The 13,778-nt window shown below is 47.7% G+C and overlaps 1 protein-coding gene and 1 long non-coding RNA gene across 13 annotated transcripts in view; one reads left to right on the top strand and one right to left on the bottom strand.

Annotated features, from left to right (window-relative positions):
- Positions 1-13,778, top strand: part of FBXL19 (F-box and leucine rich repeat protein 19) — a 52,787-nt gene that overhangs the window by 11,542 nt on the left and 27,467 nt on the right. For 5 of the 12 annotated variants that reach the window (XM_053262289.1, XM_053262288.1, XM_053262293.1 and 2 more), the window contains exon 3: positions 3,974-4,056. The gene's annotated coding sequence lies outside the window, so the exon portion shown is untranslated. The other 7 variants (XM_053262286.1, XM_053262284.1, XM_053262291.1 and 4 more) reach the window with 7 other exon arrangements.
- Positions 2,550-5,305, bottom strand: LOC128330071 (uncharacterized). Its single transcript, XR_008309944.1, has 3 exons — positions 5,164-5,305; positions 4,563-4,811; positions 2,550-2,874 (listed from the first exon to the last, which is right to left on the bottom strand). It is a non-coding gene; the product is annotated as an uncharacterized LOC128330071 (long non-coding RNA).

Raw genomic sequence — 13,778 nt, forward strand, 5'->3', positions numbered from 1 at the left:
CTATTTCCGAAGGGGAGGCTTTTTTTTTTTTAACGCAAAATATCCTACCACCAAAAGTGCTTTTAAAATAAGACAAACAAATCCGCATTCTGCACCCTTGATCAATCTTCCATGTGCAATTTGCTTAACTTTGCATGCGAACTCAAGATGCTATTTTATTTTATTTTCTCATCGGGGTGTATGGCACTTTGTAGTGCATCGAGGGGTTCATTTCCTGCCCCGAGCAGTTTACAATCTTACTTCATTCTTCCATGGTGTTTTTAGGCTAGGTCCCTGGTCTAATAGCAAAGACTTGTTCAGACATGCATGTTCATCCATCGCTGATTTACCTACACTTGATTACTTCAGCTTGATTATCTGAATCTGACTCCATTGCAAAGCATCATGATTGAGATGCCATGTGGTCATATGCCATCTCTGGCTATGTTGTTATACTTGTGATGCCCTGTTTTGATTTTATAAATGAACTGAGGTTGAGAGAGACATACAGAATCCATGGTGGAAATTGAACTTTATTGCAGGACTACCAGTTCCAACGCCCGGTGCTGTACCCACTGGACTCCACTGCTTCCAGGATTCTAAAATATCCATTTCCATCCACTGCACTTGACCCTTGCCTATGAAAACTCCTGCCTAAAATAAACATGCTGTTCTGTAAGGCCTCTGTTGTTTTTACTCTACTACAGTGTAGCATCTATAGCACAGCTACTCAACCTCAGCCCTCTTGCAGATGTTGGCCTACAACTCCCATCATCCCTGACTATTGGCCCCTGTGGCTGAGGGTGCTGGAAGCCGTAGTCCAAAAACAGCTGGAGGGCCACAGCTGAGTAGCCCTGATGTATACTAAAGAGTCTGATCTGGGAGTTCCCAGCCATCCTTGGGTCCCGAGATGTTGGACTACAACACCCACTATCCTCTGTCACACTGGCTAACTGCCACTGTGCCTGTGGGTGATGTAGTCTAACATACAGGAACCCAAGGTTGGGAACCCTTAGTCTAATCCCAACTCTCTGCCATTAATCCAGACTTGACTTTATTGAAGCTGTTTGCCGATATGACCATTTTATCCAGCTTCCATTTTAACGGCTTCCCTGTTTTAATTAAGATTCTATTTTAATGTATTCTTTTTTAAAATAATGCTTGACAATACTCCTAAGATCCAAGCTTTTCAAATGATCTGAAATATTCCTGCAAGGACCAGAGGAATAGAAGGAGACTGGGATTCAGAGACGCCAGGAAGAAGCTCAGACTCCTTGGGGACACATTGAACATATCACTAACTGTGGTGTCACCATAATGAGAAATAAGCTGTTTTGGCATTGCAAATATCAGAGGGCAGGTGGCCAGTCCCTGACCTTGATGTTAGGAAATATACTCAGCAGGTTGCTGCTGCTAGTGTAGCATAGTAGGTAAGAGCCTGGGCTACACTTGAGAAGGACCTCCTTGGTTTGAATCTCCCTCCAGGCATGCACGAGCAGTGCAAGTAAGTGCCTCTGCGTCCAATGGGGCTCCCTCCCGGGTAGGCGCACTTAGGATTGTAGCCTGGTAGACTCACCTTCAGCTCCCCAGGCATGCTGATGAGCCTAACAATACCTTGCAGGGCTGTTGTAAGGATTATGTCAAGAGCATCCACATGAAGCCTTTTTGTGCTTCATAGAAAAAAGTCCTATTCAAGTCAAGTGCTAAGTATTATTAGCAGTAATCAGAAGCCTCCAACCTACTTATGGGCAGAAGGCATTATCCTGAAGAGAGAAGGAGAAGAAGATAACACTAAAAAAAAAAAAAAGGTGGATTATTTTACATTCACGGCGGCCCTTCCATTTTGGCCAAAAGGTTTATAACAGCGAAGACTGCCAGTTCCCTACAGTTCCCAACACTTGTACCACAATGCACAATTTCCCGCTGAATTCCCATCCTAACACCAACCCTATGGCAACCCAGGGTGACTAGACCATAGTACAAAAGAGGTTTGTTTGTTTATTTTATTCATTCATTCATTCATTCATTCACATTTATATCCCACTCTTCCTCCAAGGAGCCCAGAGCAGTGTCCTACATACTTAAGTTTCTCCTCACAGCAACCCTGTGAAGTAGGTTAGGCTGAGAGAGAAGTGACTGGCCCAGAGTCACCCAGCAAGTATCATGGCTGAATGGGGATTTGAACTTGGGTCTCCCCGGTCCTAGTTCAGCACTCTTGGTTATTTTAAGAGTTCCACAGAAGGCAGATGTTTTGCAGGTTCATTTTCTTCCATCCGTGTTGCGGGGGGCGGGGGGGGATGGTGCTTTCTGGAAGGTGCCCACATTTGGATATTTTGTGGCCACCCAAGTACAGAATTGCCAGCACTCAACTTATATGCACTCTCTTCGCATATAACCTTCGGTTACATAACCACTGGTTGCATTTCTGAACATTTTGGTATGGCTGCCCATATGCTGGCTGCCGAACTCCATACTAAAGTCCTTCCCACAAAGCACATCGTAGTACATGTGCTCCCCCATGCAGATATGCCAACAGGGCTCTCAGGTTAGAGTCTGGAGAAATCACTGGCCACACCTGGCAAAGTCGTATGTATTTCTTGAAAATATATATGCCCTGCCCCTCAGTTTTACAACTTCCAGGATAGGTTTACAGTTGTCTTAAAAATAATATAACCAAAACAAAAAGTATAAAAAGACAACACCTTTGTAAAACCATCACAGTAAAACCAGCAGAGCTAATAAAACGTATCATTAAAACCAGCGTTGATAACATGATACTGGAAAGCCTGGGCCGATGAAAAAAGGAAGGACCATCACTCAGAGGTAGGCAACTTGCTTTGCATGCAGAAAATTGCAGGGCTAGTCTCTGGCATCTCCACATAGGGCAGGGTAGGCCTACAAGAACCACAGAGTACTTGGGTAGGGAGGGAGGAGCTGAGGATCATGAACATCACCTTTATTTCATTATTAGTGAAAATATTTGATTTGATCTAAACCATAGGTTCTTCCCATTAGCTGAAAAGGACAGACAACTTTGGACAGAAATAAGGGACGTCCCTGCTAATAAGGGACTGTTGGTAACCCTAGCCCCTCTCTGAAACCCAGGAGCACCACTGCCAGCCAGGGTGGTCAATGCTGAGCTTCTAGACAATCAAAGCTAATCAGTGTTGGAGGTTTCACAAGCATCATACAATCATTGGGGCCACTTTGAAGGTGTGCTATTCCCTACACACAGGCCAGTTACTATTTCTGCAGATTTGTAGCTCAGTTACATATATAGCTGGTCCTCTTCCTGCCTCCCCAACCCACATTAATTTGCTTCTTAGGCAGGGCAGGTGTCTTCTCTTAATTTTGTAGTGTCTCATCAGTTTGTCATTGAGCTGCTCAGTGATTTCTGAAGGATTGGCTCTTAATGACGGAAGGGCATGCTACAGTCAAGGATTCCCAGGTGATGCATCGTATTAAATCAGAAACATTATCCTGCAGTGGGACATGCTCTCTGTTGAGACCCATGTACACCACTTTTGCAACAGGCTGTTAAGAGGGGAAATGCCATCAGTCTCTCTCTTACTCACCCACCCCCCATTAATTTATTATTATATCTGTATTTCACCCCTTGCTCAGGAGCAATCCTTGCAACACTCTCCTCTCGTTAGCTGCTTAGAAATGCACTGTGGCCGTGGACCACATGCAAGCAAACACTTTTGTTGCCATTCAAATTTTGTACCATGTGCTGGAAGCAAATCAGATCAATTACATTTAAGTTTTACTTTTTAAAAAGTATGTTTATCTTATTGTTTAAAGTTCCAAAAAAATATTGTGGATAGAATTATAGGAAATCTTGAAAGTATCCACCGACCTACCTTCCTAGCTGTGTGTTTGTCTGCACGCTTTCTAACTCTCAGTCACCCCACCCCCATCTCACTGCAGGTTTCTGGTAAGAAAACAGAATGCTCAACACAAATATCATTGACTGTTTGTAAATTTCCAACAGGTGGCACCACTGAACCAAACCACCAAAGCTGGGATGAAAAAATATATAAAAGCTGTATTTGGAGCTGGGATGTATTTGTGCATGTGAGTGTGTAGGTTTGTATTTATTTGCTTCTATTCCTATATGTCCCATTTGTTTCATCTCTTTGGACTGAGGACTGTTTATCTTTCATAAAGCATGTTACTATACAGTTACTATGTAGTTACTATATAGTAAGCTACTATATCATTTGGGAGAGGATTTGTATACATCTCCGGAGTGTGTCTGTTTGTGTTATTTTCATGAGGGTGTCTGTCCATCTTCAAGTAAAGTGTGCCATCAAGTCGATTCCTGGCGCCCACAGAGCCCTGTGGTTTTCTTTGGTAGAATACAGGAGGGGTTTACCATTGCCTCCTCCTGCGCAGTATGAGATGATGCCTTTCAGCATCTTCCTATATCGCTGCAGCCCGATACAGTCAAGTAGCATTTGTTTTTCTACAATACTGTATTTGCAGAATTTTGAGGTTTACCCTTCTGCTCCTCCCACTGGGGGTTCTCAGTGACAGGATGGTCACCTGGCTAAAATCTTACAGCCTCACCAGAAATTTACCTTTTTGGTCTCCTGCCACAAATGGAAGATGCAAAGCCGAAGCAGAATGTATCGGGGTCACTTGCTGATGTTAGTGAAGGCCTGTTGTGAGCTGTCATGGTCTGCTCATATGCACCAACTAAGGTGTCACATAGGAGTGGTGGCTGTGTTCGTAGCAGTAGTGTGGATTCGATGACAATGCCCAATGAACATTATGCTGCACCACGGAGATCTGCTCAGGATATCAGAATCTAGTGTATGTCCAACCACCTTTGGAGAGATAAGACAGAATTGCCTTTACAAAGGGGTACCTTGATCTTAGGTCGTTTCTCGAAAACAAACACACCTTGGGAAGAAAGGAACTCTGCACATGCTCAGAGGTATGCAAGCTGAGATGAAAACAAAACAAAAAAAGGTGGCAATGTCCAGATGGCTGCCTATTGCTTTTCCTTTTGACCACTAATGTACAATGTTGCAGGTGAAAGTTGTTGATTTAAATCCAAAAAGATGGCAGCCTTTGAGCTATAATACATATTCACATAGATACACATACATCTACACAAAACCTTCATCTCCCACAACGCCATTCGACTAATTTCTACTACTGACTATGTCTACCCACCCCCTACTCTGCTCAGCTGTATTTGTTATAATCCAAGTATTTTCCTTGAAGCCCGAAGTCAGTGGTAAAGGCATTGAGGAAAACCCTGGCACGGGCCTTGTAGAGGGGGAAAAAAAACTACATTTCCCATGACGACCGTCGCTTCCGCCGCCATCTTAAATGGAGTCCAAACAGCTCCAAGTGAGAGCTAGATCCAGCAGGCCCAAGGAGTTGTGCGTGAGCCAAACTACCTACCCCGTGATGCACTGGGCTCACAACCTGCGCCCGCCATCTTAGCTGTAGTCCAAACACCTCTTTTTGGCCATAGCGACCAACGGATCCAAGACGTTGAGGAGGGGAATGAGACTACAACTCCCACATTGCATAGCGCAGCGGCCTTTGCAGCCATCTTAGCTGTAGTCCAAACTTTACCCTAGTGCCCATAGAGTCGGGTGCCTCTGGGGAGGCCGAAAAAACTACAAACCCCTTCAGGCAGCGCGCGGCGAGTGCTCGCTTTTGGGCTTCCTGGGGCCGCCATGATGGTTTTGTGTGTATGTGTGTGTGTATGTGAGTGAGGTGTATGTATCAGTATGTGTGAGTGAGTGAATGTGAAAGGGAAGGAGGAAGAGGGGAGAATGAGAGAGACTGGAGGAGGGGGCTCCACCAGCACTGTGGGGCCTAGCTCTCTCCCCTCTGAGGAGCTGTGGGGGGACTGAACCCCACTCCCAAATTTGCAGATTTGGAAGGAGGGTCGTGGGTGGCTTTAAAGCCCTCCCTTATGTGGGGGGAGGGACAGCTGGGCAGCTCAGAGCCCCCTTGAGGGAGAGGGGAGAGGGGGGCACCGGGCTCCCCCCTCTTGATTGTAGGAAGGGGAGGCTCGAAGTGGGGAAAGGCTTAGAGGGCTCCACCCCACTGAAGAAGCAAGGGTTTTGCAAGGTTAACAGCTTCTCCCTTGCATCGCTTTGGAGGGAGGCTTCAGAGATTGCTTAGGGCAGGGGCTGGGCCCCCTTGATTGGAGGCGGAGGGGGGGATAGGCCAGAGATGTGCCTCTAATGTGAAGGGAAGGGCTAGGGCGAAGATAATTTGGGCGGCTTTGGGGGGCAGCTTTCTCCTAGCTCCTTTTGCTGCTCCCTCTGTTTCAAAGTGAATGGAGATGTAGTTGTTGGAGTAACAAGCAAAAAAGGGGTGAAGCTCTTCCCCTCCTCCTCCTCCTCCTCCTCCTCTTCTTCCTCCTCCAGTAAGCCCAAAGAGTGGGGAGTGGGCTTAGAGAGGGGAGTGGTCTGCCTACATTTGAAAAGGGGAGGGTGGGTGTTTAGGCAATTGAGGAAAATCTCAGTGGTGGGCAGAAGAGGAGGAGGAGTCAGGAGAAGCAAGGAAGGTTGGGGGGGGTGACTGGAGGTTGCACCGCGCGTAGGCAATGCCAAGGATCCATGCAAAGTTAGGGGTGCAGGGGGTCCCCCAGTAGGCGTGTGGAACATTGGGGCCCTTTCTTTTCTTTTTTTTAAATGTACTGCGAGGGGATCCTCTTTTCCCGCACATCTTCCCCTTGCTTTCTCCCAAGGGCAAGGAAGGAAGTAGTGGAGGATAAAACAGGAGAGGGGGTGAGGTGTGGGGAGACCGCTGCCATGAATCTGTAATAGCCTAGTTCAGGAGCTCGCCCTGCCCCTCATCCTCTTCTCTCCCCCCCCCATCCTTGTTGGGGGGGACGAAGAGAGAGACAAGAGACACGCACACACAAATCCTTCAGCAACTGGCTGGATCTCTTTTTTCTCCCCCCCCCCACCCCACCATGACAACAAATCCAGCATTAGGATCGCCGTCCACCCCATGGCCACACAGCAGGTGAGTAACCCACCTTGCCCTTCCTCCCCCCAAACCCTTCATGGATTTTAAAAGGGGGGTGACCTCCCCATCCCCAATCTCCTCCCATCCTCTTGCACCTTTTGCTGGTGCCTGTCTGGGATATGTGTGTGTATGTGTGTGTATGGGGAGAAGGATTGTAAGCCGTACAGCATCTTTTCTCTTTCGGAGGCTGCTTATGGGTGAGGAGGAATCTTTGGCGGCTGGATGTGCTTCCCAAAGGTAAGTCCCCCCCACCCTTTCTTGGCTTTCCAAAAGAATGTTTTTTTAAAGGAATAAATCCATCTCCCCCCCCCAAAAAAATCTCTCCCTCCCCACCTCAATTTTCCCATTCAAAATTAATTATCCCCCAAGGCATGATGTTTTGAGAGGGTCAAAATACTGTAATTTACATCCCCGAAATGAGTATGCCAGGGCTAGATCGTGTGAACGCACACAGCATGTGAAAACATCACAACAACTCAGATGCAGAGAAGGGGGAGGGCTGCTAAGCTCTCGGGCGGGTTGCAAGAATGTATCGGGGGCGGGGGGGTGAGGTCCACAGCTTCTGCTGTCCCCCCCACAAACACAAGGTGTACTATTGTGTTTTCCTCCCTTTAACCATTCCTTTCTATCCCCCTTTGTTGTTTTGTTTTCTTGGGTATTCTTCCCTTTCCACCCTTCGTTCTGTCACCTTGGACTGGCTTGTTGGAGGGTTTTTTGTTCCTAAAAAGAGGGGAACCCCAAATATATTTCAGGGTGCATTGGCTTGCCAAGTGTATTGAGGGGGGTCACCTCTGGGTGGGCTGAAGCTGATGGGCAATGCGGGGAGAAAAGCTGGGTGGCTTTGGTGTGTGCGGGGGCAAGCGTGGAACCAAAGTTTCTCCTCCCCGATTTCCAGGGGAAGGAATTTCTGGCCGTAAAACCCTCTTGGCTCTCTGTGTTTCTCATGTTTTAACCCGGGAGGCGGGGGAGGGGACGGGCTGTGTCAGCCTATTTCAGGGGGGCCGGGAGACGGGATGGCTCTGGTCCTGCTCCTCGCACCGCTGTGGGATCCAGAGGGATCTGCTGGGGGCGGCTGGCCCCTGGAAGCTGCCCGGACATAAAGGCTTGGGGGCAGAGGGGGGAGTGCAAAAGAGATGTGTCAAGGAAGCTGCAGCTGGTGGAGAGGATCCAGCAGAGATCCAGCAACCGGCACCATGGTGGGCCAGACGGAGGTGTGCGGGATCCCTCTCCAGGACCGGGCCCGCCAGCTCTGAGGCCAGGCTGGGGCGTGATGAGGTATCGGAGCCGAGTTCTCATAGACCCGGCCCTCCGGGCTGTTGGCATTGCACCTGATCTGACTGTGCTTGGGGCAAGGTTGAGGGGAGGCCAGGATGATGCATCAGGGTGGGGGAGTGGCGAGAGGTGGGGGGGGGGACGGACTTCCCCATCTGTGGAGTGTGGTGGTTTGTGGTGTTTAGTGACCATTTTGATCCAGGGAGTGTAAATGCAGTGAGATCAAACCAGCCATTCCATCTAAAGCACCCATGTCTTTCCCCACCTAGCCCTCCCCCTCTGCCCTAAGGCCCCCTTCCTGATGAAAATCTCAAAAATGAAGGAGTCGTGGGGAACAATGCCTTTTGCAGTAAAGGGTATTTTAGTGTATGTGGTATCTGGGGAGCAGATCCCACAGAGTTAGGTCCCCCCCCCACCGCCATCTGCCCTTAGGAAACTTGCTATAAAGTTTAGGCAGAGTCTGCTTGTTTTTGTGTGAATGTCCTCCATTCTCCCTCCCAGAACACCTTCACAGCTCTTTCCCCCCTTTAAATTCTTTTTAAAAACTCCTATTTTCCCTTCAAGCCTTTGGTCTGGTGCTGTAGTCCTCCTCACCTCTAGCGGAGACCAAGCCCAAGTATACGTAGCATCTGTGTGTAGCTTTTCTGTCACATTTGGCCCCCCCACTTCCCCTTGTGTCCCATGATGCAGAAAAAGGCAGCTCTTCTGCTTCTCGCCTCTCCCCCCCACCCCGATTTCTAGTGTTCTGACGAATGTTCTGCGTTCCCGCCCTGCATCATTGGCTGCTAATGGCGAAAAGCCGTGACATCATGACACACGGTAAGTTCTACTATATGTTATATGGGGAATGAGGGAGATCTTTGACTGCCACATATTTAGGGTAACATCTAGTTTGCCCTCAGTTCGTGAAGGAGGCAACAGAGGCTCTTAGCTAGACGGTTGGCTCCTTGGGGCAGGGACCTGTTGGCTTTTGCTGTTGTGTGTCCACAGTGCTATAAAAACAGCACTCGCAGCCTCTTCCCTCTAGGCACTTCCTTTCTGCATCTAATGTGGCCTCTTCTTCCTCCACTAAGCCCAACAAGTGGGGAGTAGGCTTAGACTTTGGCTCTCCAGCTGTTGTTGGACCACAATTCCCATCATTCATAGCCCCAGTGGCCAGGAGTCAGGGATGATGGGAATTGTAATCTAACAACCACCAGAGGGCTGAAGTTGTACAGCCCTGATCTAACATGTCAACCCTTGCCCTGTGCCCATCACTCCTCCCCTAAACATCATCCGCCACCTTCACTGTCTTGCCCTCTTGCCTTCTCTCTACACCTCAGAAACATCTGAAGCTACCTTATACTGAGTCAAGCCCTTGATCTGTCTAGCCCAGTATTGTCTGCTCTGACTGGCAGCTGCTTCCCAGGGTTTTGGACAGGGATTTTCCCAGCCCTACATGTAAATGTCAGGGGATTGAACCTGAAACCTCCTGCGTGCAAAACCGATGCTCTGCCATTGTGCCACGGCCCCATTCTCAGAATGGCTCTGTGTAAATATTTTTTAAATTTAAAAAAATACAAGTCATGTTTTTCAAGGTGCTATATAGAGGAAGAACATTTATAGATAATCACTTCCTCTCCTGTTATACTTTCCCCCCTCACTTGGCTTCTTAGAGTCCTGCTTCTGATTCCTCTTGCTTTTCCATATTGAGGGGCAGCTCTCTTATGTGCTTTGCAACTGGGGTTCCTTTTTATGGAGCTGGTGCTCCAGCCCCATGTCTCTATTACTAGTATCACAACTGGATCATGTGTCGGTTTCATGTCAGGTTTGTGTGGATTTCACTTCTGGGCCACCAGCTTGGTAAACAAACGGACTTCTAGATGGGACTAGAGAATTCTCGTTTGCTTGTTTTTAAAATTATATATACATATGCATGTTGATACCTTGAAGTTTGAACTGTTTTTCTCAACTCTCTGAAGAACTGGCATGTCCCGTCCCCCCCGCCCCTCTCTTCCTTTTCGAATCTGATGTTGGCTTCAAAACATATGAAATATTGTTAATTCCTCGCTTCCAGTTCCTTTCCAGAAAGGAGCATTTTCCAAGATAGTGACATTAATCCCATATGCATCTAGAATAATCTCGGCAATCGCATCTGTAAAAAGTAACACGGAAACTAGCTCTTTCTAATTAAATAGAGCTATTTAAAAATTAAGGTTCCACCTGTGTCCCTCACCCCTTATTTCTCTCTCTTGTTTTGTCTGCTTTGGGGAGAATTGCCTGTCTTCTTTTGGCCCCTTCTGTAAAACAGTGGATGGGGAGAACTTTCACCCCAAGCTTCTGGAACTCCTATAATTAGGGTCACTATAAACCAGGGTGTCTGTTGTTACTTAGAGGTGGGGAGAAATGCAGTAAACTCCATCCTTTCTATAAATGTTTTATTCTGAAATGTACCTTTGGTCTAAGACCGTAATAAACTTACTCCTCCTCCTCCATCCTTTGATTTTACTTAATAGACCCCATCAGGTCGCCTTATCAAAATCTAGCTTCTCTCCTTCTACTGCTGCTAGCTATATATCTATATCTGTATCTATAGTGGTGCTTATAACTTGCAACTCTCTTGTTAGATAAGTCAGTGTTTTTAAAGATGAGGACTGAAGGCTGAGGGGAAGTAGGAACACAGGAAGCTGCCATATACTGAGTCAGAACATAGGTCCATCTAGTTCAGTATTCTCTACACAGACGGGCAGCGGCTTCTCCAAGGTTGCAGGCATGAGTCTCTCTCAGCCCTATCTTGGAGATGCTGCCAGGGAGGGAACTTGGAACCTAGATGTTCTTCCCAGAGCGGCTCCATCCCCTAAGGGGACCATCTTACAGTGCTCATACACTACATCCCCTTTTCATATGCAACCAGGGCGGACCCTGCTTAGCTAAGGGGACAAGTCATGCTTGCTACCACAAGACCAACTCTCTTGAGACAAGTGATGTGCCCAAGGCCATATATGATGAGTCTGTGGCAGAAGTGGGCCTTGAATCAAAATCTCAACTCTTGAACTGTTCCAGTAGCTTAGTCAATTGAGAGAGAGGCTTTCCTTGGGACACCACTGATGCCTTTGTGCTCATTATCCTCTGCTTTGATAGACTAAGATTAAGTGGGCTGTGCTGTTTGGCTACATTTGTGGTTCCCCCCACCACCACCCCCAGTTCCAGAAAAATTATGTGTAAAAAAACGTGCATAAAATGTATATTCTCCTGGGTGCGTTTTTCTTCAATAACACAAACGCCCACTATAAGAATATGTGCGCATGCTCACATGTGTTTGGAAGTCTGCTCAGTTAATTTTAGACCCTGCTCAGGTTGAATCAGGAAGGCCCCACTCTGAATGCCCATGCACACACACTGCCTTGATACTGCCGCCCAGAACAAGACTCATTCCACCACAGATGAAAAAAATTCCAGAGAACTCTGGAAAGGGGCATGGAGAATCTGCCTTTCTTCTTATTCTGTCATGCATGTGTGTATTGCATTCCAGAAATGAGAGGAGAGGTTCCTGCCCCAAGGAGCTTACAATCAAAGACAACGTAAGGGAGACAACAGGAAGGAGACAGGGGAGGCAAGGGTAATGGAAAGAATGTACTGTTGCTTCAGTTACAAGTACATCGCCTTAGTTCCATTCCTTCATGGAAAAAGTTCTCATGTCTGTGTGAGAGAGATAATAAATGGTGCAGATTTTTTAAAAGTATACAAAACCTGCTTGAATTTGCCTCATGTATACGGGCCTCCCAACTTAGCTTTTTAGGATGCGTAACTTGGTTGCAGTATTTAGATATGTGTATGTATTTCTTTTGTGACACAAGCGACCTAACCTGATTTGTTCTCTTTGTTATCATCACTTTATATTGTCCTTTTTAATACCTCCCCCCCCAAGTTCATACACACCTTTTGCATGAAACGGGGAGAAGCGTTAGTCTGTGATTTAAAAAATTGCCAGAGATCAGAACAAACCAGAGGATTTTCTCTTGACACACTTCCCTTTGATTTCTTCTGTATGTTTTTGTTTATTACCTTTCATATCCCTACTTTCTTTCATGGTAGAACCCAAGGCAGCGTATGTCGGTTTCTGCATCAAATTTCAGCAAAGTTGTGGCACCATGAATCTTCAGACCTTGCCTTGGGACCAGTAAACCCAGGGAAGAGGTCAAATAATCTAGGCACTACAGTTCTGCCTATTTATTAATATAAACCAGGATACAGAGTGTTGCTTTCCGTGTGCCCAGGGCATACCCAATGCCAGGGCTGCAGAAGTTCGTCCCTCCTGCTGTTGTTGGACTACAGCTCCCATCACCCCTCACTATTGGCCGCTGTGGCTGGGGATGATGGGAGTTGCAGTCCAACAGCAGCTGGAGGGCCGAAGTTGTGTTGCCCGGCCTTATGCCGTACTCCAAACTACCTTGGAAACGCCCCCAAGTTCCAAAATGGCTTGGTTTTTGTGGGTGGGGAGCCAGACGTACAAGAAACACAGGCCCAACTCACACGCACCCCTTGGGCATGTAGAACAGATGAGGCATTTCTTTGGATCCTGATTGTAGATCTAGCGCTTCTAGACGTTCTAATGCTGGAGACCAGAGTTCTGGGGATGGTTCTGCAGCTCCGTGGTAGAACATCTGCTTTGCATAGCGAGGGCCTCCGGTCCAATCATTGGCAACTCCAGGAACAGCTCGGAAAAGTTCCGCTTCCAGTCAGAGTAGAGAGTACTGAGCTAGACGGGCCAGTGGTCTGACTCAGCTGTCAGCAGCTGTTCTTTGGCTTTTGATTTTTTGTCTAGGTGGCAGCTGTTTTGAGTTTACTTTCCTTTACCTTGTTCTGGCTTCTGTTTGTGAGCTTTGCTGTGCAGTCCTTCCGTGAAGATGGCCTTGTCATACATGCTGTACACTAACACTATGAGCTCACTGCTCTACAGTCTTTCTCGGCCTCACGGTGGTCTTTCCAAGAGAGCTGTAGAATATAGCGGGGGCCGGGGGGGGGATGTTTTTCAGATGCTCTGTATTTTAACAAAGTATTGGTGGCAGTTGAGGTGAAAAAACCCTCTCCTGCCACAATAAAGTAGGGCTGTGCACAGAACCGCGGTGGAGAGGCTTGAAGGTGGTGGGGGTGCTGCTTTAAGAGCGGGGGACAGTGCACTTACCCCTCCCACCGCTTCCCCCCCCCCACGGGCGTCCATTTATTTGCAAGCCCCATTGCCCGGGACTCTCTGGTGGGCCGACACGCGCAGGTATGTCGGAGACTTCCGGTCATATCCTGATAACGGGGGCAGCAGGGAGGTACACTACCACCCTGATGGGCTTGCAGATAAATGGACGCTGGCGGGGGGAAAGCGGCGGGAGGGGTAAGTGCACCCTCCCCCGTTTTTATAGCTAGTCACCCCCCGCCGTTGAAGTGGCGGAACTGCCGGTTCTTCGAGACGGTTCTTCCATGCACGGTTCTTCCGTGCACATCCCTACAATAAAGCAGTCTGCCCCTGAGGTGTGCGGATTTTTTCC

This window comes from Hemicordylus capensis, chromosome 6 (assembly GCF_027244095.1).
Source record: "Hemicordylus capensis ecotype Gifberg chromosome 6, rHemCap1.1.pri, whole genome shotgun sequence".
Taxonomy (NCBI): domain Eukaryota; kingdom Metazoa; phylum Chordata; class Lepidosauria; order Squamata; family Cordylidae; genus Hemicordylus; species Hemicordylus capensis.